Raw genomic sequence first — 27,672 nt, 5'->3', positions numbered from 1 at the left:
GTTCATTTGGGGTGGGGTAGGGGAGAATGTCTCAGTTCTTCATTGGTCAAGTCACACCTACTTTGTAGGGTGGTTATGAGTATTGAATAAGATAATGTATCTAATGCATATATTTGTGCCTGACACATAGTAAGTGATGAATCTATTCCTTCATGCCTAATGCATGGCAATAGATTTCTAACTCATATTCCTTCTCCTTGCCTGATTCCTTGCAAAATCTTTTTATAGAGAAAGGAAATTATGATTTGAGTGCCTCCCATGCCTCAGGTATTATTATATATATTTCATAATTTGATAATTTAATAAAGCCAAACCAATTCATCTAGCATTCAAAGCTTACCCAAATCTGCCTCTCTTCTTCTTAGCTGTGATGGCTAATATTATGCGTCAGCGTGGCTAGCACAGTACTCATACATTTGGTAAGCATCAGTCTAGATGTCGTTGGAAAGGAATTTTTAATTAAAAAAAAAGTTTTTTTTTTATTGTTTTTTTTATTTTTTTTTAATTTTTCTTTTTTTTAATTTTTCTTTTTTTGAACATTTATTTATTTTTGGGACAGAGAGAGACAGAGCATGAACGGGGGAGGGGCAGAGATAGAGGGAGTCACAGAATTGGAAACAGGCTCCAGGCTCTGAGCCATCAGCCCAGAGCCTGATGCGGGGCTCGAACTCACGGACCGCGAGATCGTGACCTGGCTGAAGTCAGACGCTTAACCGACTGCGCCACCCAGGCGCCCCTTTTTCTTTTTTTTTTTTTTTTTTGAGAGAGACAGAGCATGAGCAGGAAAGGGGCAGCGAGAGAGGGAGACAATGAATCCAAAGCAGGCTCCAGGTTCTGAGCTGTCAGCACAGAGCCCAGCGCGGGGCTCGAACCCACCAACCGAGAGCTGAGTCAAAGTTGGACGTTTAACCAACTGAGCCACCCAGGCGTCCCTGGAAAGGTATTTTTGTTTTTGTTTTTTATTTTATTTTAATTTTATTTATTTATTTATTTATTTATTTATTATTTTTTATTTATTTTTTAAAAATAGTTATTTTTGAGAGAGACAGAGTGTGAGTGGGGGAGGGGCAGAAAGAGAGGAAGACACAGAATCTGAAGCAGGCTCCAGGCTCTGAACTGTCCGCACAGAGCCCGATGCAGGGCTCAAACTCACCAACTGTGAGATCATGACCTGAGCCGAAGTCGGATGCTCTACTGACTGAGCCACCCAGGCGCCCCTGGAAAGGTATTTTTAGATGAGATTAACATTTCCATCAGCAGACTTTAAGTGGAGCAGATTATCCTCCATAATGTGGATGGGCCTCATCTAATCAGTTGAAAACATTTAAAGAGAAAGATTAAGGTCTCCCAAGGAAAAAGGAATTCTGCCTCAAGCCTGCCTTCAGATTTAAGCTGCAATACCATCTTCCCTGGATCTCAAGCCTGCCTACCTGTCCTGCAGAATTCAGACTTCCAGCCTCCACGATCATTTGAACCAATTTCTCGAAACCATCGCTTTCTTTCTCTCTCCTCTCTCTTTCTCTCTCTCTCTCACTTCCTCTCACTCTCACTCTTCCTCTTCCTCCCTCCCTCCACCGGGACATCCTATTAGTTCTGTTCTCTGGATAAGCTTACTACACTAGCCATATCAAGACCTATCAAGACAAGAGGGATGTGGTCCATGTCCTCCCTAATCTGTCACCATTCTAGTCAGAAGTAGTTAGTTTTTTACTATAGATTCCTTGAATTCTTCAAAAACCCTTCTTACGGCAGTGGCTTGTATTTGTAGTAATTTCCTTACGAAGAAGTATGCTATCCCACTCCTGCCACTGAGCTACCTAGTGAAAGTGACTTCACATCGCTGAGCCTCTATTACCTCATGAGGATAATAATTTTCCTCAACAGTAAAATGAGGATAGTAATTTTCTTACTGAATTGATAGGGAATGTGCATGCTCATTGTGAAATACATAGTTTGAAAATTGTATTTAATTCCACTGATCTCCAGGCAGTTTGTGTGGAAACGAGCCATATTATGTCCCGCCAGGCTTAGGAATGAAGACAGATCTTCAGGGTGAGGTGGTAGCTGATAATCTCAGAGCATAACCCGTCTGTGGATCTAAGATTCAGCACACAAGGAGGCAAGTGTGTAAGGCAGCCCTACAAACAGAAGATCCACCCAAGACACAGACTGTTGACTAGGCTGAATACTCGAGATCTAGGGCACCCACCCACCTTGGGAGAGTGCCAGCAACCACCAGTATTTCAAGTAGACGGAACGCTCAGGTTAGGGAGTTCCTATTTTCCTTCAGCAAGCAGGCCCCAGAATTTTAGCAGGACATACAGACTCTCAGAATTGATTCCATCATGCAGACTCCCTTGCATCTGCGTGTTGCATGGTCTTGGGGTGCAGAGCAATGTATGTGAGTTGGGTGTTGTAACTTTAAAGAGAAAGAACATGTTTCCCTCCCCCTTTTTTCTATTTTTCTGCTGAATATAATTAGACGTCTTGGATCATGATGACAAGGACCACACCCTAGCATAGCAGAGCAATCAGAGTAAAAGCCTGAGTCTTGGTCGTTGTAAAGCTGCTATATTGGCCTTGAACTGCCTAAACGTATACTTTAATATTGTTTAGTGTTAGGACAGCCAAACTAACAGACAGCAGGGGATAGGAAAGTCTGTTAATTGTTAAACGGTAAGATTTTTCAGATATAGCTTAGGTATAAAGGACAGGCTAAACCTACAGACCCAGTCTGTGCTTTCCCTGGGAGGTGCCAGTCTTGGCTCCAACTTGTGGCCCGAAAATTACTCCCTTACTTATGGCCACAATTGCTGAATGCTGCCGCAGTCAGAGTTCCCGTGACCGAACTCCCTTGTGTGGTTTGATACAGGGCTGTGAGAGCCACTTCTGGACTCCTTGACCCTTTCCTAGGCAAGCCTGATTATGTGTTGGCATGTGGTCACAGTCCTTAGCTTCGTTCCTGAAATTCTCTCCTGGTTTCTGATGGAAACTAAGACCTGGAGACTTAGACTTCAGAGACCACTGTAGTGAATGAGGAATAACCTGTCCGGCCCTAGAAGCCACCGGGATGATCACTGATTTAGTGCTTTGCATGTCTTTGCCCAGTGAGTATGAGCTTCAGCCTGAGATCAGCACTTCAGAAATTCCCTATAGTGGGGTGGCTGGGTGGCTCAGTTGGTTAAGCGTCTGACTCTTGGTTTCGGCTCAGGTCATGATCTCACAGTTCGGTTCATGAGACTGAGCCCTGCATTGAGCTCTGCGCTGACATCACAGAGCCTGCTTGGGATTCTCTGTCTCCCTCTTTCTCTGTCCCTCCCTTCACCTTTCTCTCTCAAAATAAACATTTTAAAGAAAGGGAATTCCCTATATTAAAATGGAGAACCCCGTTATCATTAAATATCTTGAAACTCATTCTGGGTCCTACATACACTTTGCAGATTTTCTCCACATTGCAAAAACTCCAAAACTGATAAATACAAGTCTATTTCTATTTCTTCCTGTGATAAAATATACACAAAATAAATTTACTATTTTAACTATTTTTAAGTGTACAATTCAGTAGCATTAACTACATTCTCATTGCTGTGCAACTATCATCACTCTCTATCATCCCCAACTCAAACACTGGATGCATTAACTCCCCATTACTTCCTCCCTCTGGACCTTGAATAACATTCCACTGAATTATCCATTCATCTGTCAATGGATACTTGGTTTCCTTCCGTATTTTGACTGCACAGAAACTTCTGCAGCTCTGAACATGGGTGTGCACGTTTATTCAAGTCCCTATTTTCAATTCTTTTGGGTATATACCTAGAGGTGGAATTGCTGGATTATATAGTAATTCTGTGTTTGATTTTTTTGAGGAACACCATACTGTTTTCCACAGCAGCTGCACCATTTTACCTTCCCATCAGCAATAAATAAGGATTCCAGTATCTCTACATCCATGCCAATGTTTGTTATTTTCTATTTTTTTTTCCTTTATGGTAGCCATCCTAATGGGTGTGAAGTGGCATCTGTCTCTCATTTTTAATGCCCTCAGTCAATGAGAATTTTAGAAGGTCCTACCAGGCAGTGGTAGTGTGAGTCTTGTAGCTCTGACTGTAGTCTTTGATAAAGTGGTTAATAGAGGAGTTAGATATGGAATGGACTTGTCCATTGGTTTTCACACCTCATTCCTCAAAGCTCCTTCCCCAGTTTTCAACCAAACTACTTCTGCCTCTGATCTCATTGCTATTACATAGTGCATGTCTGAGTAAGACTTTGTTTGATAAGAGATCCTTGGCTTAAAAGAGAAGTTTGAAAATTTCAACCTAGTCCATACTCTCTAAGGTTCAAAGAGATTAAGTGACTTCTCCAAGATCTTTCGGCCAAGTAGTAGCAGAGATAGGATTTGAAAAGAAATGTGTCCAATGAGACAGAAAGCACGCCTAGTGGCAGTCATAACAAGCATGCATCCTTTCAACTATTCATTCATTTCTTCAACATATGTTACACACATAATTTAACCGCCAAAAACAAATTCGCTTACAGAATAGACTAGACTTGGGGTGCCTGGGTGGCTCAGTTAGTTGATCATCCAATTCTTGATTTTGGCTCATGTCATGATTCCAGGGTCGTGGGATTGAACCCCACAATGGGCTTAAGATTTTCTCTCTCTCTCTCTCTCTCTTTCATCTCCCTCTGCCCCTCACATAGGCACTCTCTTCCCCCCACCTCATTCTCTCTAAAATTAAAAAAATATAGAGAGTAGACTTTACCTTTCTCTCCCACCAATTCGACAAGGAGAGTGGTAAGGCACCAGGGGAATGAAACATGCTCGGTGGGCACCTTCATCTTAGTAGACAAGAGACCAACATTAACAACGAAACTTCATTCCTCCTAAGAGGAACACACGTGAAACACAGTTATGTTGGAGAAGTATGGGCAGAGTCAGTTCTTTCTAAAGAAAAAAAAAAGTATCAGAAGGCAAAATTTAAAAATAGTTATGGAATTAAAAATATTTCTGTAAAATGCACTGCATTAATACCACAGGAGATACACAGTTGAAGAAAATGGCATAGTCCATGCTTAGAAGAAGCTTATGGCTTAGGACAAGCATCCAAATTACAACAAGCAAATACTCGAAAGGTCTGGGTAAAATAACAGTGCTGAAAGTTTTTTAGAGATTTAAAAAAGAGAACGATCACATCTGGTTGGGGAAATTTCAGAACAGCGTTGTAAAGAACTTTGTGAAAGAGGATGCAAAGGAAGAATGCCGTGGCATATGCTCTGAAAGGTGGTTAGATGTTCAGCAGGTACCATGGGAAGCAAGGGAGAGGAGGCCACTTCAAGTAGGAGAAAGGATGAGCGAAGACACTAATGAGGCCAATTGCAAGTCATATTCCAGAATGTTGACTTTAGGTAGAGAATTGGCTATATATAGAGTAGTTGCATCTAAAAAGATGAGTTGAGAACATGTTGAAGGCATCGCCTAGAATGGCAGGCTGCAGAATTTATGCTGTACTAATTAGAAGGGTGAGGAGGAATCATCAATGGCTTTTCAGAGCACTGGGATTTCGGGACAGATTATACCGACTAGCAGTTTCTCTGTGCCCCAGGTTGTCATATGCAAAATGAGGGGTATGTGCTAAACGCACTGCTTTTGGAAGATTTCTCTCCCTTCCAATGTTCTATTTCAAAGAGGACAGGGACAACAATTATGTCTGTATCAATGAGGCAACTTGGTGCAGCACACTTAAATATTTGTGCATTGGAATGAGTACAGAGTGGATTGGAGCTAGGGTTACATTTAGGAACTTATTACAACAGTTTAAGTAAGAAGTAAAGGCCCATAACTAGGACAATCATGAGACTGAACACGTAGTAGAAAAGCACACTGGAAGAAGGTACAGGACTTTGCAACAAATGGAGGGGAAAGGAAGAAGAAGGAAGAGAAGGAGGAGAAGGGGAAGAAGAAGAGGAAGAGGAAGAAGGAGAAGGGGAAGAAGAAGAGGAAGAGGAAGAAGGAGAAGGAGAAGAAGGAGAAGGAGAGGACAGATGAGCATGACTGAGCTTAGAGTAATTGATAATTGGGACAATGATGGTCCTATTAACAGAATAGTGTAAGTTAGGAGGAGGAGCCAGTTTGGAGTTGTGGTAATGGAAGGTTATGGATTTGTTTGGGGACCTATTGATTTTATAGTATCAGTGGCCCTCTGGGTCAAGTTACTCAGGCAGTTGGATTAGCTTGAAGCTGGGGCTACATTCCTAGGAACCAGGCACTATGGTGAGAATTAAACCCATAGGTAAGAGAGGGAGGCAGCAGGAAGTGTGGAGGGAGTCCTGGGACGTGAAGCCTTGCGAGACAGCCATGTTTAAGAAAAACCTAGGGGAGATGACACGTAATTAGGTTGATTAGAAGGGTAAGTAGAAGGAGGTCCTACTGTGCTTTGGAAATCCACGGGTGCCAGATAATAGGTACTGGCTCCTCCAGATTCACTCCCCACCCATCTCCATTCTGTTTTCAGCCCCAGAGGCTGCCCCGTATGGCTCCATGTCTTTGGCTTCAGGATGGGTATAGTCAAAGGGGTGTCTGGCAAGAGACCCAAAGGAGAGAGGACAGGGAAAGGTTGCCTTAGGGTGGATCTGACTCTTATCCAAACGTCACTCATAGGTCCTCGCAAGGCAACTGCTATACATGATTCTCTATGCTTACAGGCTCCATAACTTTCCCTTGCCTTGTCCCTTTTGGGGCCAAGAATGGTTAACTGCTCAGCTTCTGCCATATCTGAATTAATCCTATCCACATGGCTCTCTTAACTCTGCCTGCATTTTATAATTAGTCCCTTATAAATATTCCTAACTTATCCTAATTTGAGTGTTCTGTTCTTCTCTTGTTGGGACCCTGATTGATATATCTGCTAAACCCTAATATGAACAGTAAGTATTGACTAGCAATCTGACTGGGAACACTGAGGTTGCCCTAGCCTCAATCAATAGTTCTTTTTATTTACTGGAATCAACAGCAAAATTTAATTTCAGCCATAATTCTACGCCGTTCTTGGACTCCTACCCAGATCCTGCTTGCAACTGATTAAAAAGAACCTTTCATAATCAAACTAAGCTAGGCCTAAAACCAACAACACACTTTTTGGCCAAGATGCTGATCTATGCATAAAGAAAGTGAGCACACCTAGAGATAAGAGAGAAGCATCCCTGATTCTTGATCCTCTCAAGATTGGCACATCTGGCAGCCTCAACTAAATGCTCAAGATACAAAAGAATCCCAGCTCCTTGGCCATGTGATACTCCTAGTGCTGCCCGGAGGTCAGTAGCAATCCATTGTTGGTGGCCCAGCTTCTCAGGAACTTCTTGACCTCCAGAGCCATATCTTACACTGAGTTTCTAGCTTAAAGAAGACTCCAAGACAAGAATATCCAACTCCGGGTACCTAACCAAATCAATCCCGGGAGCCTGTGGAGACAAACTGAGCATTTAGTGGTCTTTTTCAGTGAAAATATTTTAGTGATGAGAATTACAGAGGAAACTCCTGTAAGCCTGGGATAAGGAGGGGCATAGAGAGATTGGTTATGTTTCTGAAACTTGGTCTGTCCCTGCAGTGTTGAGGAATTTCTAAGGATGGGGTTGTGTGGCCTTGGCAGGGATAAGTTTTAGGTTTCAGAAGAGAAAAAGGTAGTCTCTGATAGTCAAGGAAACATGTCTAAGTGGTGAATAAGCACAGGCTCTGAGGTTTCAGGAGCAGCTGGGGTGGGAATACGGAGCTGTTGCTCCTCTTATTATCACGTAGAGGCAGATTTGTGAGGCCTCCGTGTATTTCTTTGGTCAACGATCAGACCTATGGTACAGCTTCCCTGATCCCGAGAAAACATTGAGAACGAGCCATTTCAGAGACTTCTAAGCTCTTCAGCCTTGCAGAGTTTGGGTGGGGGTGGGAGGGGGTTGCAGATTTCTGATGAGTGACAAGTCCTGCTGTCAGGATTCTGCAGCAAGAGTCTTAAGGCTGGCAGACGCTGCTATAAAAGCAAGCACCTTCCACTCAAGGCAGTGCTTCTGGCATTTTACAACTGAAGTAGGACATACTCTGGGGGAGAGCCGTGGTTTAGTGTTGGAGAGAAGAGTGGCTTGGCAGGTAAACTCTGACCCCTCAGCTTAAAGAGGATGCTACCGGGAAGGGATCCTGAACTGTGAAATAGGTTTCTGGGGTGGCTTATATTATCTTTGGGCTTGTGGTTCCCATAATTATTGGTATTCTCAGTCTCACCTTGAGGATCTCAGAGTGAGAATGTTATCTTAGCCATCGGCAGTTTGATGGGTATTTTTTAAAGTTATTTCTTCAATGCATTTAGTACCTTCAACAGAAATGCCTGCCAGGATTTGCTATAAATAATCCTGATCAGGATAATCAAAAGCTGTAGCCATGTGACTTCCTATTTCCCCTTCGCTTTGATTTATATCTACAATGTTCTTTGAGATACAGCTACCCCTCTTTGTTCCTACTAATTCCTTGACCCAGAATCCTCCTGAAGGGTAGGTATCATTTTCTTTTCTTTCCTGAATGTACATGCATGTTAAAAATCTTTCTTGTAAGTGGGGAAATTTATAGCAAACAGAAAATGCTGCATCAGTTCAAGTTATCAGAGAAATCCTTCAGGAAGTGAAGCAAGTACATTTAGCTAAGCTGAGCAATAGCTACACAGTGATAATTTTGGGGAAAAAGAGGGAAAAGCATGACTGGAAAGTATAGGATGCAATAAAAGGGCAGTCTCAAAATGATAGCTCTGTGACATGGATATGATATTAAATTCATGTCTAATAACCAAATGTCTCATTCGCATAAGTACTTATTAAGTATCAGACACTGTTCTGAGCACATTGCCTACACCATCTGATTCAATCCTCACATCGACACTCTGAGGTAAGTACTGTCATTATTTCTATTTGCTGATGGTGACTGTACCCAGGTCACACTGTTTGTAAGTAGTAGATCAAGCATTCAAATTTAGGGGCCAGCTTGGAGGCTGGTTACTCCTATGCCCATATGAAAACGATGGTGCTTTCAAAGGGGTGTGTGTATGTCTGTGTGTGTGTGTGTGTGTGTGTGTGTGTGTGTGAATGGTTGGTTTTCTTACAAGGGGACACTTTGCAAAGATGTGTGCAGAGATTAGGGAAAGTGCCCGGAGCTAGAGGCAGTAGAATGATCACCCCCAGGCACATAAAAGGACAGGAGGGAAAAGTTGGTGGAACTCTAAAGGAGAAACAATCATGCTATTCTGTTGGGGGACACAGCCAGCCGTGTGCTAGGACACACAGGAGCTGATTGCTAGCATTTTTGCCCAACTCTGCATTCGGTGATGTCACATTGGCAACCATATAGGTTGTGATGATAATACTATGCCACAGAAATCAGCAAATACTACGAACAAGAACTCCTCCTCCTCCTTTTTTTCAGGGAGCCAGCTGTTACACATTTACAAGCACACTGCTGGATACAGCCAACCTGACGCAATCTCTCAATGAGGAAGCTGCGAAAACTCACACCTACATCTTGCTCTCAAGATGGAGACAGGACCAAGCTCAGTAGGAAGCCAGAGAACACTGGAGCCAGAACACTTTGTCCTGTTCAAACCATCCTCTGGGGGAGACAGCAGGTGGAGGAGGGTGGAGAGTAGACAGATACCTTCCAGTCCTTCCTTATCACCCCCTGATTTCCCACATCAGTGGAGGTCACTTTGGCAGACAATTGGAAATACTGGATTTTCTAGTAGGGCCAGCAAATTAGTTCATCTTCTTCTTCTTTTTCAAACAATAGAAAGTGACTCTAAGTTATTTTTTATTTACCTTTATTTTTATTTACTTATTATATATTACATATAATTATATATATATAATTATTTATTACTATATTATTTATGAGAAAGTTATGAGATGGCTCAGAGAATCAAGAAAGGACCTAAAGAATAAGGCTCACGAAGGACAGAACCAGAACAGCTCTGGTTTAGCTAAGTGGTAGGAAGTAATCAGTGATGCCTTCAGAGCATCTCTGTTGAAATAAATCCCATTCCATTTTTTTTTTTCTTTTAACAGTCCTTCAGTGACCCTGCTCAAGATGAACTTAGAATAAAATTTGATTGGCCAACTTCAGTCAGTGATTACTCTTGGCAAGTAGAAGACAGGGTTCCTTGACAGTCCCAGTGAGACTCTCGTAATAAGAAGCCAGTAATTTCCAACAAGGAATTTGGACTGCTCTTAAAAAACGGGAGGGCAAATGAGTGCTGGGAAGCCAAGGAACAGTGCCCACTACCATCTAGGACATGACCTTGCTGCAGGGTCCCTCCTGAGTTGGGGGGCAGAGACCATTAATGTGGAAGTAACTGAGAATTAATTGTCCTTTAAAAATCTCCAGGCATAATGTCAATAGTTCAGAGTGTAACACTATTTGACATTAACAGAGTTCACACTGAAAAATCACAGGTATGTAAATAAATGTCGGAATGAAAATAAATAGGAAACTGAAAGAAAAGCTGAGATGTGCTGATGTTTAAGGAAGATCATACGTCACTGTTTTGCCAAACCTGATGAACAGATAAGTATGTTCCAGCAGCATTCAGAGTGAGTAGAAATTTTACAGTTAAACATGGAGCCAGGCAGGGGCGCCTGGGTGGCTCAGTCCATTAAGTGGCCCACTTCGGCTCAGGTCATGATCTCACAGAACGTGAGTTCGAGCCCCGCATCTGGCTCTGTGCTGACAGCTCAGAGCCTGGAGCCTGTTTCAGAGTCTGTGTCTCCCTCTCTCTTTGACCCTCCCCCGTTCATGCTCTCTCTCTGTCTCAAAAATAAATAAACGTTAAAAAAAATTTTTTTAAATAAAAAATTTAAAAAAATGGAGTCTGGCAGTAAGTAGAATGGGTTTGCAGGAGATTTTGTAGAGCACAAAGTTGTAAATACGATTTAAGAGAAAATGCTTGACCTTCCAGGCTGTGGCCCCCGACCTGCAATGTCCACCTGCTCTTTTCTCCACTTCATGCTCCGCTGCCCTTCAAGACCCAACACACATGTTTTTTTTCTCCCAGACCCTTCCTGGACCAGCTCAATCCAGCCCGAGCCATAATTGAATACCGCTTTTTGTCCTGTGAATTTGGCAGTTCCCAAATGACCCCTTGTGTTGTTACACAGTTCCGGACATGTGCCTCCAGACCCTCATCTGGGGTTTAGGAATAATGAAGGCAGGATCTATCTGGTGGCGAGAAGTTGGCTGTTGGAGATTTCATGTAACTTTTACAAAATTTGGTCTTTCTTCCCTTTTCTAGTTCCTCATCTGCCAAAACCGTGAAAATAGGGACCTTAAGAAGGGTTTGTCCTTCCTCTCTCTTTTTTCCTACCCCACAGTGTTCTTGAGAAAATCAGTGACAGTGAACACATAACAGCCCACATGAGACTTAATATTTTGTCTGACGCTCTTTGCCCTATCAGTCAAGATCTCCCGAGCACGCAGGAAGATCCTTGTAATGGTTGCAATATCGGTAGTAGTTATCTCATGCTGCATGTTCTTCCTCAATGACTTCATCTACTTGGGCAGTTTCAGCTGTGGTCTTTAAGGGGCTAACTCTCCATCTGCCTCTAGCTGACCCATCTTCCAAGCCCCAGGCCCATATTTCCAACTGGATGTTCTGTCGACATCAGTGTCAGTATGTCCTGAATTGAACCCATCCTTCCATACAGACCTAGTCCTTCTTTTGACTGAAGCCCCTGACCACAATCAGAACTGGGCTGCATACGGCTTATGCTTGAAATCCTGGAAATATCGAAGTTCCAGCATCTCCCTCATCACTGTCTCCCACCCAGGAACCCGGTTGAGCCTATCACTGTGTTACCAAGGTTCCATTTTCTCTGCAGCCCCATACCTGACCTTCATTAAATCTCAACCTTGCAAGAATGTCCTGATTAGTCTCTGCCCATCACCTCAGCCCATGCTCTAAGCTGTCATTAGAGTTCTGTTCCTAAGACACTGGCAAGATTGTGTCAAACCCCAGCATCCTCTCTACCCACCAAAGCTTATAGTCTCCCTGCTCTTGCATATGAAGAGCTGTGCAACTCGAACTGTGCACAATGTGTAGCCCCAATAAAACTTTCTGGCCTCGTCTCCTCTACAATCCCCAGACCTGATGCCACCCACTTGTTTCACGGTTCCTGAATACGCCCTCCACTCTCACACAATTAACTTTGTTGAAGTTATTTCCTTTGTCTTGAATAGTCTTGTCACTCAGGTTCTGCTTAATCTTACATCTTCCCAGACACTTTACTAATCGTCACAGTTAAAATGAATTGTTCCTTCAAGTAGTAACTGCCATTATAGAGAACTGAGCCTGCACCGGGGGATTTACGTACATTATCATGTTTAGTCCTCACCGCGCTTGGGCAAGTTAGGTATTACAGGCCCATGCTCCCTCATCCAAAGCCTTGAAGCCAGCTGTGCTTCCAAGTTCAGAAGTCTAGTTTTTAGAAAGGTAATGTAGCGGGAAGTGTCTCAGTTTCCCCATCTGTAAAATGGGGGGGAAAGGTACTAGCCGAGTACCTCTCTCATGGGATTGTTATGAAATAGGCAATGTGTTCCTTCAGAGGAGGGCCTAGCGAAGTGTCCTTATTAAGTGCATTGTGGGGTCTACTTACTTGATTGTTATAAATAACATATAATAGCTTATGAGCAAGACCTCACGAGGAAAATAAATGGCTCTCACTTTTATAGTTACCTAATTTGTATCGGGAAAGCAATTTGGATGGTGATAAGAGCCCTCATTTTGCTGGATGTTGTGTTTCTTTTTCTTTCTTTACTTTCATTTCCTTCCGCTACTTACCACACCCTTTACTCAGCATTTCCTATCAAAATCACAGGCCTCCTGCAACTGCAGTCGAAAGTCTTCCTTCATTTTTCTGGCCTATTTTACAATTAATTCATATTTTTCTCTGGCAAAAAAAAAAAAAAATTATGCTAGATCGTTATTCCCTTCTTCTCTGACAAAAATACTTTATGACAATTATGCTAGTTTTCAGTAATTCAATGCAAACATCACCAACACACTCATTTGTTTTATTCTTTTATGGGCCCTGGATACAGAAGAGACCAAGAATGTAGTGCTGGCTGGCAGGGACCTTGAAGATCAGCTAGTATGCATGACCTGGGTCTATTTACTTATCTTTTCTACTTGAAGAAACAAAGGAGAAGAGGGCTCCTTCTCAAGCTCGCACAGCTAGTTAGTGACATAACACTTGCTAGATCCCAGCTGCCCCCACTCCCACCTCTTCCCCCCAATCCCCAAGCAACCACTGATGCCCTCTCTCTCACCGTAGATTATTTTCCTAGAATTTCACGAAAATGGGATCAAATGCTATGTATTTTTTTGACTCTGGCCTCTTTCACTCAACATACTGTTTTTGAGATTCATCTACATTGTTGCCTGGAATTGGAAGAGTCTTCTTTTTTATTGAGTAGTATTTTCTTATAAAGATATATCACAATGTATTTATCCATTCTTCTGCTGATGGATGAGTGTGTTATTTCTGGGTTCTGACTATTATGAATACAACTGCTATGACCATCCTTGCATATGGCTGTTTGTAAATATATATTTTCATTCCCTTTGGGTAAATACTTAGGAGTAGGCTTGATGGGTCATAAGTACATATTTCATTTTGTGAGAAATTACCATTTGCTTCATCATGTCCACCTAAAGTTGGGGTTGTCAGTTGTATTAGCCAGGGTTCTTCAGAGAAACAGAACCAATAGGCTATAAAATGAGATTTATTATAAGGAATTGGCTTATGTGATTACAGAGGCTGAGAAGTCCCATGATCTGCCATGGGAGACCCCAGAAAGCCAATGGTGTAATTCAATCTGAGTATGAAGGCCTGAGAATTAAGAGAGCTGATGATGTAAATACCAGTCCCTGGGCCACAGAAGATGAGATGAGATGAGATGCCCCCACTGAAGCAATAAGGCAGAAAAAGGGGGGAATTCCTCTTTCCCCTACCTTCTGTTCTAGTTAGGCCCTTAATGGTTTGGACGATACCTACCCACACTGAAGAGGGCTGTCTATTTCACAGAATCCATCAGTCCAAGCACTAATCTCATCTGGAAAATCCTTACAGACACACTCAGAAATAATGTTGAGCCAAATACCTGGTGAATCCTCTAATCCAGTTAAATTGCCATATAACATTAACTTTCACATTATTCTTTTAAATTTTAGTCTTTCTAGTGAGTGTGAAGTTGTACTTATTGTGATTTGAATTTGCATTTTCCTGATGACTCATCTGTGTTTCCCTGATGAATCTTCACGTGATTATTGGCCATCCCTTATACCTTCTTTTGTGAAGTGTCTACTCAAATCTTTTGCCCATTTTTAATTGAGTTATGTTTGTCCTTTGAGTATGGAGTTACAAAAGTTCTTTATGTATTCTGAATACAATTCCTTTGTCAGATATATGTGTTACAAATATATTCTTCTAAATAGGTGGCTTACATTTTCATATTATTTAAGGTGTCATTGGAAGAGCTCATTTCAAAAATTTTAACGAGGTCTAATTAATCATTATTTTCCTGTGTAGGTTGTGGTTTTTTGTATCCTATCAAAACACCTTTTTAAAAATGTATTCCAGTGTCATAGAGATTTTTCTCCTATTTTTTTCCCCAAAGCTTTATTGTTTTAGCTTTTGTATTCATGTCTATGATCCATTTTGATTTATTTTTGTGGATGGTATGAGGTGAGTTGGGTTTTCTTTTTTTTCATATAGATTTCTCGTTGTTTCAGCACTGTTTGTTGAAAAGATTTTCCTTTCCACTGAATTATCTTTGTACCATTGTTGAAAATCAATGGACCACAAATGTGAATCTCTATTTCTGTACTCTGTTCTATTTTGTTGATCTATATGTCTATTGTTAGGACAAATCACACTGTCTTGATTACTGTAGATTTATAGTAAGAGTTTAACTAGGGTAATATCTCCAATTTTTTTTTCAAAATTGTTTTGGCTATTCTTGGTCATTTTATTTTTTTTTAATTTTTTTCCCCCGTTTTTATTTATTTTTGGGACAGAGAGAGAGAGACAGAGCATGAACGGGGGAGGGGCAGAGAGAGAGGGAAACACAGAATCAGAAACAGGCTCCAGGCTCTGAGCCATCAGCCCAGAGCCTGACGCGGGGCTCGAACTCCCGGACCGCGAGATCGTGACCTGGCTGAAGTCGGACGCTTAACCGACTGCGCCACCCAGGCGCCCCTATTCTTGGTCATTTTATAATCAGCTTGCCAATTTTTACAAAAAAAGTTCTGTTGGAATTTTTATTGGAATTGCACTGAACCTATAGATCAATTTTGAATGATAGTCATTCTGACAATCACTCATATTGGAAATATGAAGTCTTCTAATCCATAAACATGGCATATTTCACCATTTATCTCAATCTTTAAATTCGCTCAGTAGTATTTTATTTTGTATTTTTCAGTGTTTAGGCTTTGTACACATTTCATTTTCCATAATATTACATTTTTATGGTATAAACAATTCTAATTTTTTTTTCTAATTTTTTTGAATTGTCCATTGTATAGAAACACAATTGACTTGTGTATATTAACCTATGTCTTGAGCACTTATGAGTACTAGTAGCTTTTTTTCTTGGCTCTTCAAAACTTTCTACAAATAATTTCATTTGTGAATAAAGTCAACTTCACATCTCCATTTTCATTTTTTATGCCTTCATGCCTTCTGTTTCTCTTTCTTTTTTTTTTTTTTTTTTTTTTTTTTTGCTTCATTGTCCTGCCAGAATGTCTAGCACAATGTTCAATAGAAATGGTGAGAATGGGGCGCCTGGGTGGCTCAGTCAGTTAAGCGCCTAGCTCTTGGATTCAGCTCAGGTCATGATCTCATAGTTTGAGTTTGAGCCCTACATAGGGCTCTGTGCTGACAGTGTGAGCCTACTTAGAATTCTCTCTCTCCCTCTCTCTGCCCCTCCCCCCATCAAAATAAATAAATAAACTTTAAAAAAATGTGAATTGCTCCCCCATCTCCCCCAAAAGAAATGGTAAGAATGGACAAGCTTGTTGTATTGCCAGTTCTAAGAAGAAAACGTACAGTCTTTCAACACAAAAGATGATCTTGGCCTTAAGAGTTTTTGTTTTGTTTCGTAGATGTCCTTTATTAGGTTGAAAAAGTTACCTTCTATTCTATGTTTACTGAGAGACTTCATCAAAATTTACTCTCAATATGATAAGTTACACTGATGGATGTTCAAGGGCTAACCAACTTTGCATCTTGAATAAACGTGTTATTTAAAATTTTTTTTAAATAATTAATTAATTTTGAGGGAGAAAGCATGAGCAAGGAGGGGCAAAGACAGAGGGAGAGAGAAAGAATCCCAAGTAGGCTCCCCACTGTCAGCCCAGAGCCTGAATCAGGGGCTCAAACTCAGGAACCATGAGATCATGACCTGAGCCAAAATTAAGAGTTGGACATTTAACCGACTGAGCCACCCAGATGCCCCACGTTATCATTTTTATATCTTGCTCGTGATGTATTATCCTTGTTATATCCTGCTGAATTTTATCTGCCAAAATTTTGTTTAAGATTTTTGCATCCCTACTTGTGAGGAATATTGGTCTATAGTTTTCTTCTTTTGTAACATCTATACCTGGTTTGGGTGTCCCGTTAATATCAGCCTCATACAATGATTTATTTGGAAATTATTCCTTTCTCCTGTGTTTCCTCAAATAGTTTTTGAAGGATTTATATTATTTCTTCTTTAAATGTCTGGTAGAATTCACCAATGAAGCTGTCTGGGCAAGGTTTTAAATTACTAATTCAATTTCTTTAGTAGGTATGAGTTTGAATTTTCTATTTCTTCTTACGTTAGTTTGGTAAATTCTATCTTCCAAGAAAGTTGTCTGTTTCATGTAAGTTGTCAAATTTATGTAACTTGTTCATAATATCTCCTTATTATCCTTCAATGACAGTAGACTGTATATATTCTTTTATCCCTGATATTGTTAATTTGTACTTTCTCTGGTTTTTCATTGATCTTTTCAAAGAACTAACTTCTGCTTCCATTAATCTTCTCTGTTTTTATTTTTTGTTTCATTCACTCCTGCTCTTTCTTTCTGCTGCTTACTTTAATTTGCTCTTCTTTTTCTAACTTCTTAAGGTCAAAACTTATATCATTGATGGAATTCAAGCTATTGTATTGTAATACTTCAAGTATTACAAAGCTGTAAAAACTTATATCATTGATATTAGACCTTTTCTCCTTTTCTAATATAAACACTTAAAACTATACCTTTTACTCTAAGTACTACTTCAGCGAAACAAATTTGAAATATTGTGTTTTCATTGTCATTCAGTTCAAAATATTTTCTTTTCTCTCTTGCGATTTCTTCTTTGACTCATGAGTTATTTAGATACATGCTATTTAATTTTAAAGTATTTGGTGCTTTCCAATTTGTTTTATTGTTATTATTTCTCATTTAATTCTATTACGGTCAGACAGTAGGCTACATACAATTTCAGTCTTTTGATACCTACTGAGACTTATTTTGTGGTCTGGGATATGGTCTGTCTTGATGAACATTTCATGTGTACTTGAAAAGAATGCTTTAGTCCGAAATTGTTGAGGGTATTGTTCTACAAATGTCAATTAGGTTATAGCAGATATGTTGCTCAGATCTTCTTATATCCTTATTATTTTGGCTGTTTGTTCTATTAATTACTGAGAGAAGTATATTAAAATCTCCAACTCTATACATTTGTCTATTTTTCTTCACTTCTATCAGTTTTGCTTCACATTTTTGAAGCACTACATTTATTTTGTATCATAACAATAGATAATACATTATCATAAAATGTCCCCTCTGCCTCTTATTATATTTTTTCTTAAATTCTGTTTATCTTTTATTAATACAGACACTCTAGCTCTCTTCTGCTTACAGTTGGCCATATAGATACATAGATAGGTAGATAGATAGATAGATAGATAGATAGATAGATGCTTTTACTCCACTTACATCACGGTAACTAAAGTGAAACTCTTACAGACAGCAAATGATTGGGTCTTGCTTTTTTATCCGATCTGACTCAGTCTCACAATCTCTGTTTTTTGATTACAGTGCTTATTCAATCTAAATTTAATGTAATTTTTGGTCTGATTGGATTTTGGTCTACCATTTTGCTATCTGCTTTCTATTTGTCTCATCTGTTTTTGTTCCTGTTCCTTTTTTCTTACTTTCTTTTGTGTTAATCAATTATCGGTAGCATTCCATTTTAATTCCTGTATTGACTTTCTAGCTGTATCTCTTGGCATTATTTCTTTAGTGATTGCTCCAGGAATTACAATCTTTACTTTTTCACAATCTATTTAGAGTTAATGTTGAATTAACTTAAAATCTGAAATATAGGAACCCTGTGACAATATGGTTCCACTTAACATTCACTCATTGTCTGTGCTAGTGTTTTATCTATATATTACATCTGTGCCTATTATAAACCAAATAATACTAGATTCCAAGTTTCTTCTCTTTTATGCCTGATTCATGAAGAGATAGTGAAGTCAAACAATGCTTTTAATAGTTATAACTTGACCCAACAAGGTCAAAACCAATTTCTCATTGCACTAAAAAGTTTCCAAAAACATTTCATGTCTTTATGTCATGAAAGCTAGTGATTGGGGAAACCTGAGCAGCTCATTGAGGTTTATTCCTTGCCTCTGAAACAAACGTCTAGGATATTTACATTTCAAAGTAGAAAGAGAATTAAAAATCCTCTTGTCAGCACTCTCATTTTGTTCCCAGAGAAGTGCATCCAGATATGCAAAGGGCTGATCTAAGATCACATGCATTCATTCATTTAGTAATTCACTGAAAAATTCACCATTTGTTGTGAAAAATGTTTATTAAGTGCTTACCGTGTCCCTGTTAATGAAGATACAAAAATGAGTAAGAACTAAAAAACACTGAACTGTACCCTTAAAACAGGGGAGTGTCATGGTAGGTAAATTGTACCTCAGAAAAAGCTGTTTTAAAAAATGAGTAAGATCCAGTCCTTTCCATCAAGGAGATCATAGTGTAATGGAAGTGTAAGACACATAGAGGCAATTACAACAAAATGTGAACATGCTGTAACAGACCCGTATGCTTTGCCACTTAACACTGGAGTACCCTGGGGCTCAGGCTTGGACCTCTTCTATTTTCTTTCTACAACCACTCCCTTTATGATCTCATTCAGTGTCGTGGCTTTTTTTTTTTTTTTAATGTTTTTATTTATTTTTGAGACAGAGAGAGGCAGAGCATGAGCAGGGGAGGGGCAGAGAGAGAGGGAGACACAGAATCAGAAGCAGGCTCCAGGCTCTGAGCTGTCAGCCCAGAGCCCGACGCGGGGCTCGAACTCACAGACTGTGAGATCATGACCTGAGCCGAAGCCGGACACTCAACCGACTGAGCCACCCAGGCGCCCCCAGTGTCATGGGTTTAAATATCAACTGTATGCTGATGACTCCAAAATTTCTATCTCCAGCAGATGTCTCTCCCAAACTCCAGACTCATGCACCCAATCGACAACCTGACATCTCTGCTTTAAAAGCTAATTAGTATCTCAAACTCAACACCTCCAAAACCACATTCCTCATCTTCCCCTCCAAATCTGCTCCTTCGACAACCTTCATCATCCCAATGCATCAACAGTTCCATCTTCATAGTTGCTCAGGCCAAAAAACCTTGAAGTCATCTTTGACTTGTTTCTTTCTCTGATTTAATCCATCATGAAATGCTATTGGCTCTACATTCAACATATATCCAGAATATATCCAGAACATATATCCACTACTTACCATGTCCCCTGCTGTAATCCTGGTCCCAACCACCATCTTCTCTTGCATGGATTACTGCCTTATTTCCCCAACAGTCCATATTCTATAAAACACAGGAAGCTTTAAAAATGTAACTCAAGTGAAATCAGTTCTCTGATCAAGTCCTCCAATGGTTTTCTGTCTCCCTACTAGTTAAAGCTGAAGTCCTCACAGTGGCCTCAAAACCCCCACAAAATCTGGGCTCCCATCTCCATTCTGTTATCTTTCTTTTTTTTTAATGTTTTTTGTTGTTGTTGTTGTTGTTTTGTTTTTTAATTTTTGAGACAGAGAGAGACAGAGCATGAGCAGGGAAGGGGCAGAGAGAGAGGGAGACACAGAATCTGAAGCAGGCTCCAGGCTCTGAGCTGTCAGCACAGAGCCCGACGCGGGGCTCGAACTCACAGACTGTGAGATCGTGACCTGAGCTGAAGTTGGACGCTTAACCAACTGAGCCACCCAGGCGCCCCACTATTATCTTTCTTATCTAGTCTCCCCTACTGCTCTTTCTACTTTGTTCCATGCATATGAGCTTCCTTGCTGTTCCTCAAATATTACTGGCAAGCTCTTACTTCAGGACCTTTGAACTTGCTGTTCCCTCTACCTGGAGCTCTCTTCATCAGATATCCCCGTTGCTCACTTCCTCACCTGTTTCAAGTCTTTGTTCGGATGTCACCTTCTCACTGAAGTCTCCCTTGATTACCCAATTTTGATTTGTAAGCATCTCACTAGTACCCTGGCACTTCTATTGCCCTTCCCACTCTATTTTCTCCATAAGCACTAATCACCTTAAATCTACCTCATAAACAACTTACTTTTTTGGTTCATTTTCTGTTTATCCTCAATAGGCCAAGAGTCCTATGAAGGCTTGTCTGTATGTTCATAACCATTTCACAGGGTTGAGCACAGTAAGGTATTCAAGAAAACATTTGAATGATTGTATCAATATGCCTAGTACTCTTAAGAGAAGAAAATGGGTGGGTTTTCTTCTGTGACCAGGCCAGGTTTTTTGTTTGTTTGTTTGTTTGTTTGTTTGTTTTTGTATGTTTGTTTGTGGGAGGGCTACAATGGAGGAAAGGTTGCTAGATGTTAGGGGAAAGTTAATTGTGCAAGTGACAGTTGAACTTGGCTGTGAAGGATGACCAGGAATTTGCCAGACAGAGAAGACAGTAAAGGGCATTCCAGGTAGAAGCAGCAGCATGTGCAAGGGCAATATTTTCCAAAAGCATGGCATGACCGTTAAACGTCAACGAGTGGGACATAGGGGCAGGGTCGAGCAGGCCAAATGAATTGACAGGGCCAGAGAGGAGGCCTGGAGGGCTGGTCAGAGCCAGCCACGAAAGACCGAGTTAGATTAGACCTAGGTCTTCCAACTCCCTCTCCAGTGCTTTGTCCACTGCTTCAGAAGGACTCTCTTTTGAGCCCAAAACTTACTTTTCCTTTGGGTGTTATAGGTTGATGCCTTTACCGCCCATGTTTTCCTTTATAAATAATTGTATTCATAACCCCAGAGTGTGAGGTCTAAGACACGTGATTCTAAAAGTATGTACATTGTAAAAACAAAAAGCTGAAAGCATTTGTATTTTGAGATAGATTATATAGATTTTTGATTTCTCAAATCCAAAAGATTGATTCTTTCAAATCAAAATTTCCAAAGAAGTGACAGTTGGCGCCTGGTGCAAGCCTATTTTCACCATCAATTTAGAGTTCAAACTCTATAGGAAAAAAATGCCAATGATCTAACACACAGAGGGCTATGGAAATGGATGTAAATTTGGGAAGAATCGAAAAATGTTCTCCACAATTTTCTGGCAGCTGACAACTGACAACGATATATTAACTATTATATATTTGAATTGTTAAATTAAACAACAAGGGGGGGGGCTCCTGGGTGGCTCTGTCGGTTAAGCGGCCGACTTCGGCTCAGGTCATGATCTCGCGGTCCGTGAGTTCGAGCCCCGCGTCGGGCTCTGTGCTGACAGCTCAGAGCCTGGAGCCTGTTTCAGATTCTGTGTCTCCCTCTCTCTGACCCTCCCCCATTCATGCTCTGTCTCTCTCTGCCTCAAAAATAAATAAACGTTAAAAAAATAAAAAAATAAAATAAAAAAATAAAATAAAAAATAAAAAATTAAACGAGGAGTAGGAAATTGTATGTAGTAAAAGTGATCGTGGACTATAATATTGTTGTTTTAGTCTTTTTAAAAATTGTTTTATTCTTAAAAGTGATATTTTTTATACTTCAATTTTTCTTAATTCCATTTGTAAGGCTGAAGATTTGCACCTTTTTATTAACTTTGTCAGAGTTAAGTATTAAATATTAAAAATAGGCAATAAGCAGACCAATTATACATTAATTCATTCAACAAATATTTGACAGCCTATTATGAACAAGGAATGTAATCTGGTTTTGGATTCCACACGACACACAAGTAGCTATTTCTCTTTTCTTAAAATAACCATGAGGAATACATTGATCTAGAGGGTGGAGATTAACCATTCAAATCAATTTGTAAATTTATAGTTTTACTTGATTTAAGAGTAAACAGTTGTGAGAATACCCCAAAAGGCCTATGGAAAGCATATCATTTCCATTTACCTGTATGCACAACAAATGACTAAAATTTTGTTGGACGTTGTAGCAGCCAATATTTATCTTCAACGGGGATTATCTCTAAGATTCCTTACATTGGCATGAACTGAAACTGCATCCAGCACTTGGGAGCCTGATACTCCTACAACAAGATCCATTTTCTCTGTATAAACATATATCCGCATAGTATTTTTAAACTGCATTTCTTGCAATATGTGGCAAGAGCCACACAGATGTTCTGTCACTCTGACCTAGCAATTCTACTCCCGGGAACTTATCCAAAGGAACTAATTCCACAGAAGCAAAAATCTATATGCACAAAGATTTTTACTACAGGGCCATCTATAGCAGCCAAACTTGAGAAGCAATCCAAATTTCTATAACAGGAAAATGATTTTAAAAAGTGTAGTGCATCAACAAGATGCCATATTACGTGGTCATTAAAAGTCAGAATCGTGAAGACTGCGGAAGTGTCCACAATATTTTTGATAAACCTTAAATTAAAAGATAGTATTTTAGAAATGGCACTTACAGGGGCGCCTGGCTGGCTCGGTCAGTTAAGCATCCAACACTTGCTTTCAGCTCAGGTCATGATCTCTTGGTCATGGGTGTGGAGCCTGCTTGGGATTCTCTCTCCCTCTGCCCCTCCCCCACTCATGCTTTTTCTCTCCCTCTCTCTCTAAAATAAAATAAAATAAAATAAAATAAAATAAAATGAAATAAAATAAAATAAAAATGGCATTTACATTGTGATTATAAATATGTAAAACTAGATGAACATGTGGAGGACTAGAAGATAAAATTGAGACAGGAAAACAAATCTGTTCAGATAGAGGAATTAGGAGTGTGTTTTACTTTTTACAAAAAATTTTCAAGTTTTTGGGGCACTTGGGTGGCTCAGTCGGTTGAGCATCCGACTCAGGTCATGATCTCACGGTTTGTGAGTTCGAGTCCCGCGTCCGGCTCTGTGCTGATAGCTCGGAGCCTGGAGCCTGCTTGGATTCTGTGTCTCTCCCTCTCTCTACCCCTCCCCTGCTCACGCTCTGTGTCTCTCTGTCTCTCAATAATAAATAAATGTTAAAAAAATATTAAAAATTTTTTTTTCAAGTTTTGTGTTACATCAACTTTTTTTTTAAGTAATCTGTACACCCAATGTGGGGCTTGAACTTACAACCCCGAGATCAAGAGTCAAAGGATCCACCGATTGAGCCAGCCAGGCGCCCCTACATCAACTTTGCAACTGAAGAGTGTGTCATGCGAAATCAACCCACACCGTAAAGATATGTCCATGTAGATCATAAATAAAAGCTGGGTGTCTACACAGTTGAACCATTTGTGCTCCCTGTGAGCTTTCTACTGTAGTCCTCTCTGTAACTATAGTTAGTTATCTCCAACCCCAATGTGGCTGCATTGGAGATAAGGCCTTTGAGGAGGTGATTAAGGTGAAATGAGGGGATCGGGGTGGAGCTCTGATCCCACAGAACCGGCGTCTAAGAAGAGACACCAGACGTCTCTCTCTCTGCCACGTGAGGACACGGTAAGGAGGCAGCCACCGGCAAGCCAGGCACAGGGCTCTCACTAGAACCTGATCATGCTGGCACCCTGATCTCAGACTCATAGCCTCCAGAACTGTGAAAAAAAAAAAAAATTTAAATGTTTGTTGTTTAAGCCACCCAGTCTGCAGCCCAAGCAGACTAAGACACTAACCTCCAAGAACCACGTGGATTCTGTCGGCACAGCGTTCCAGGTAGACAGCATGGGCACCGGGAGCACAAGGTGCCCGTCGCCCTGCGTGCCAAATGCCCAGCTTTGGGGGCACGTCCAGAACCGGTAACAGCAACGTAAGCTCTGCCAGCTGCGGCAGTTCTTCACACGCAGGGTGTTCAGAGATTAGGTGATTTCGTGTGTGCACACGACAGCACACCCGCACACCAACGTATGCATGCACTCTTCCAACAAATATGTATTGAGCACCAACTGTGTGTGGGTTGAGCACATCGGTGCAGAGGATGCAGCAGTAATCGGAACAGACAAAACTCCCTGGCCTCAGAAAGCTGATCTTCTGCTAGGGAGGACAGGTGATAAATGAAATGAGTAAGCAAAATAAATGGTATGCTCCATAGTGGTGAGTGTTAAGAAGAAAACTAAGGTAGCGAAGGGGCTAGGGAATAAGCAGTGATTTTCAAGAGAGAGGTTAGGGGAAGTCTCACCAAGAAGGTACCAGTGGAATGAAGACCTGAAGCAGGTAAGGGAAGGAGCCATGCGTATATCAAAAGAACATTCCAGAATGACAGAAAGGCAGAGTCTGAGGTGTGTTGGAAAATCACCAAGCAGGGGGAGATGGCAAAGAAGAGAAGAAACGAGGGGAGAGAGGTGGGGGACAGTGCAGATCACACAGAGCTCACGGAGCATTCTACTGACCTCACCTTCTCCACTTGGACACAGTCGGTTTCACATTATAACGAAGTCTCTTCGGCTGCTGTGTGGGCAGCGCAGCTACTAAGCAAAAGCATTGGAATGCCTGCCCTATTGGCTCCCCCGGGGCTGCTGTAGCCAATTACCACAAACTGGTGGCTTACAGCAACAGAAATGTGTTCTTCCACCTTTCTGGAGGCCACAAGTCTGAAATCAAGGTGTCTGCAGGGGTGGTTTCTTCTGGACCCTCTGAGGGAGAATCGGCCCCGGGCCCGTCTCAGCTTTGGGCCGTTGCAGCAATCAGGCTTGGAGCTACTTGTCACTCGAATCTCTGCTTCTGGCTTCACCGGGCCTTTTCCCGTGTATGCGTGTTTTTCTGTGTTTCTGTGTCTGAACCTCTCTGTCCTTCCTCTTACGAAGACACCAGTTGTTGGATTAGGGCCTGTTGTAATCCAGTATGACTGCATGTTCATTGATTACATCTACAAAGACCCTCTTTCCAAATAAGGTCACATTGACAGGTTCCAGATGAACATGAATTCTGAAGGATAGTATACAGTTCGCTAACACACCTATCGCTAAAATAGTGCATTTAGGTGTATGATGAAAAAACTAGGCTTGTTTTTTCAGGTCCATTCCTGCAGTTTATAGGAAGGAAAACACCGTGTGAAATGAAAGGTGATCACTTACCAAGATGGAATTGGCTGAAAACAAAGTATGCGTAAGAAGGCCAAAGTCCAGGTCTGAGACTAATCTGCTGAGTTGTGTTTTTTTTTTTTTTTCTTTTTTCCCCCAAAGTAACAGTAAACTTATATGAGCACATACATCTGAAAAGAAAACAAAAAAGGCCTTTCCACAGAACTGCCTTCAGTAATGAAGGTTTTAGCCCTGGTGCTGGCAGTGAGCGGCCAGGCAGTCCAGCAGGTCTGGGTCAGGATCTCCAGCAGAAAGGCAGGGTAAGGACTGCCAGTCTTTTCCTGCTGACTTGTTATTTTCATTTATTTTTAATTTTTAAACAATTTTTTATGTTTATTTATTTTTGAGAGAGACAGCACGCACAAGCAGAGGAGGGGCAGAAAGAGAAAAAGAGACACAGAATCTGAAGTGGGCTCCAGGCTCTGAGCTTATCAGCACAGAGCCCGATGCGGGGTTCGACCCCACAAACCGTGAGATCGTGATCTGAGCCAAATTCAGATGCTCACCTGACTGAGCCACCCAGGCGCCCCTTCCGGTGACTTTTTAAAAGAGAACATTTTGTGCTCTATGAAACAAAAATGTATACAAATTCAACATTTACCAATACTAACCAAGTTCTTGAACTGCCCCTCTCTTCCCTACACTCACCCGTTGCCGCCTCTCTCCATGGCGCCTTCCGGGCCTGATTCACCAAAGTCCAGGAAGAAATCCCAGGAGAGAAGGTCAACAAGGACGGCGAGGCTCTCTGCTTCTTTACCAGCCTAGTTTGCTGCGGCCAGCCATGCTCCTCGGGGGGCATTGTCTTGACGCATTTATATATGGCTGTGTCCACCTCAGAAAAAAGTCACGGAGCATTTCTGGAGATGATACTGAGCACATGAGGCTACTTCACAACCATGAGCTAGTGATGTCTGGTGATCACAGGGATGGTCTCTACCCTTCTCTTTCTGTCTGTCTGTCTCTTTCTCTGACGTCTCTCTCTGTCTCTTATACACACACACGCACACACTATTTAGTGCCTTGCCTCTTCAAAGCACCACCTGTATACTTCTGGTGTAGCTGTTCCTCTTCTCCATACCCTCTCCCCACACGTGCATATTTTACCCCCCAGTGCCTGGCCTTATGGAGGACTTACACCTCCATCACTTCCACCCAAATGCTGCTCACTCAACACCCGACCGTGTTCCTGCCCCCTTCCTGTTCAATGTGGCTTATACGGCGTTAGCTGGGTCATACATGAAATCAAGTTGCCTGTGACACGGCTCTATGCTCAATTCAAGACATATTGAGAGACAGTCACCCCGCTAAGCGTCTGTGAGCAGCATCAGTGGAGAACAGTAGTACAGACACCTTTGCTTCTTTTTTCCATAGACAGTCCCCATTCCCCGTGCCCGTATTTTTGGTGTTTCAATACTAAGGCTAGACTAAGTGTGGAATAAGTGTGAAAGCCCAAATAGAAAGACAGGTAGCCACTTCACTGAAAAAAAAAAAAAAATGTTTGTGTAGCATTTCATTATGGTTCAGCCTCTGTTGCCTTTCTTTTTGGGTCCCTGCTTTTTCATTTCAATGGTAGCATTTAAAAACACAGTTGTATCCAAAGAAAACAAAAACACTAATTTGCAAAGATATACACACCCTTATATTTAGTGCAACATAATTTACAATAACCAAGGTATGGGAGTAGCCCAAGTGCCCACCAATAGACAAATGGATAAGGAAGAGGCAGCATCTGTGCACCGCGGAATATTACAAGACAGGATGAGATCTTGCCATTTGCAACAACATGTTGCCATACCTGGAAGGTATTATGCTAAGTGAAATAAGTGAGACTGAGAAAGACAAATATCATATGATTTCACTTCTATGTGGAATCTAAAAAACAAAACAAATGAATTTATTTTTTTTTAACATTTATTTATTTTTGAGATAGAGAGAGGCAGAGAATGAATGGGGGAGAGTCAGAGAGAGGGAGACACAGAATCCGAAACAGGATCCAGGCTCTGAGCTGTCAACACAGAGCCCGACACAGTGCTCGAACCCGCGGACCGCGAGATCATGACCGGAGCCGAAGTTGGCCGCTTAACCG

The 27,672-nt window shown here is 41.1% G+C and overlaps 1 protein-coding gene across 3 annotated transcripts in view; it reads right to left on the bottom strand.

The window, feature by feature from the left end:
• Nucleotides 1-27,672, bottom strand: part of LOC102900676 — a 90,856-nt gene that overhangs the window by 21,699 nt on the left and 41,485 nt on the right. For all 3 annotated transcript variants that reach the window (XM_045052578.1, XM_045052580.1, XM_045052583.1), the window contains exons 3-5: nt 19,871-19,952; nt 12,861-12,969; nt 4,767-4,948 (exon numbers count right to left, since the gene is read on the bottom strand). The gene's annotated coding sequence lies outside the window, so the exon portion shown is untranslated. The remainder of the gene's footprint in view (nt 1-4,766; nt 4,949-12,860; nt 12,970-19,870; nt 19,953-27,672) is intronic.

This window comes from Felis catus, chromosome A1 (assembly GCF_018350175.1).
Source record: "Felis catus isolate Fca126 chromosome A1, F.catus_Fca126_mat1.0, whole genome shotgun sequence".
Classification (NCBI taxonomy): Eukaryota; Metazoa; Chordata; class Mammalia; order Carnivora; family Felidae; genus Felis; species Felis catus.
The sequence above is the reverse complement of the archived record's forward strand: the minus strand, read 5'-3'. Positions and strand labels throughout refer to the sequence as shown.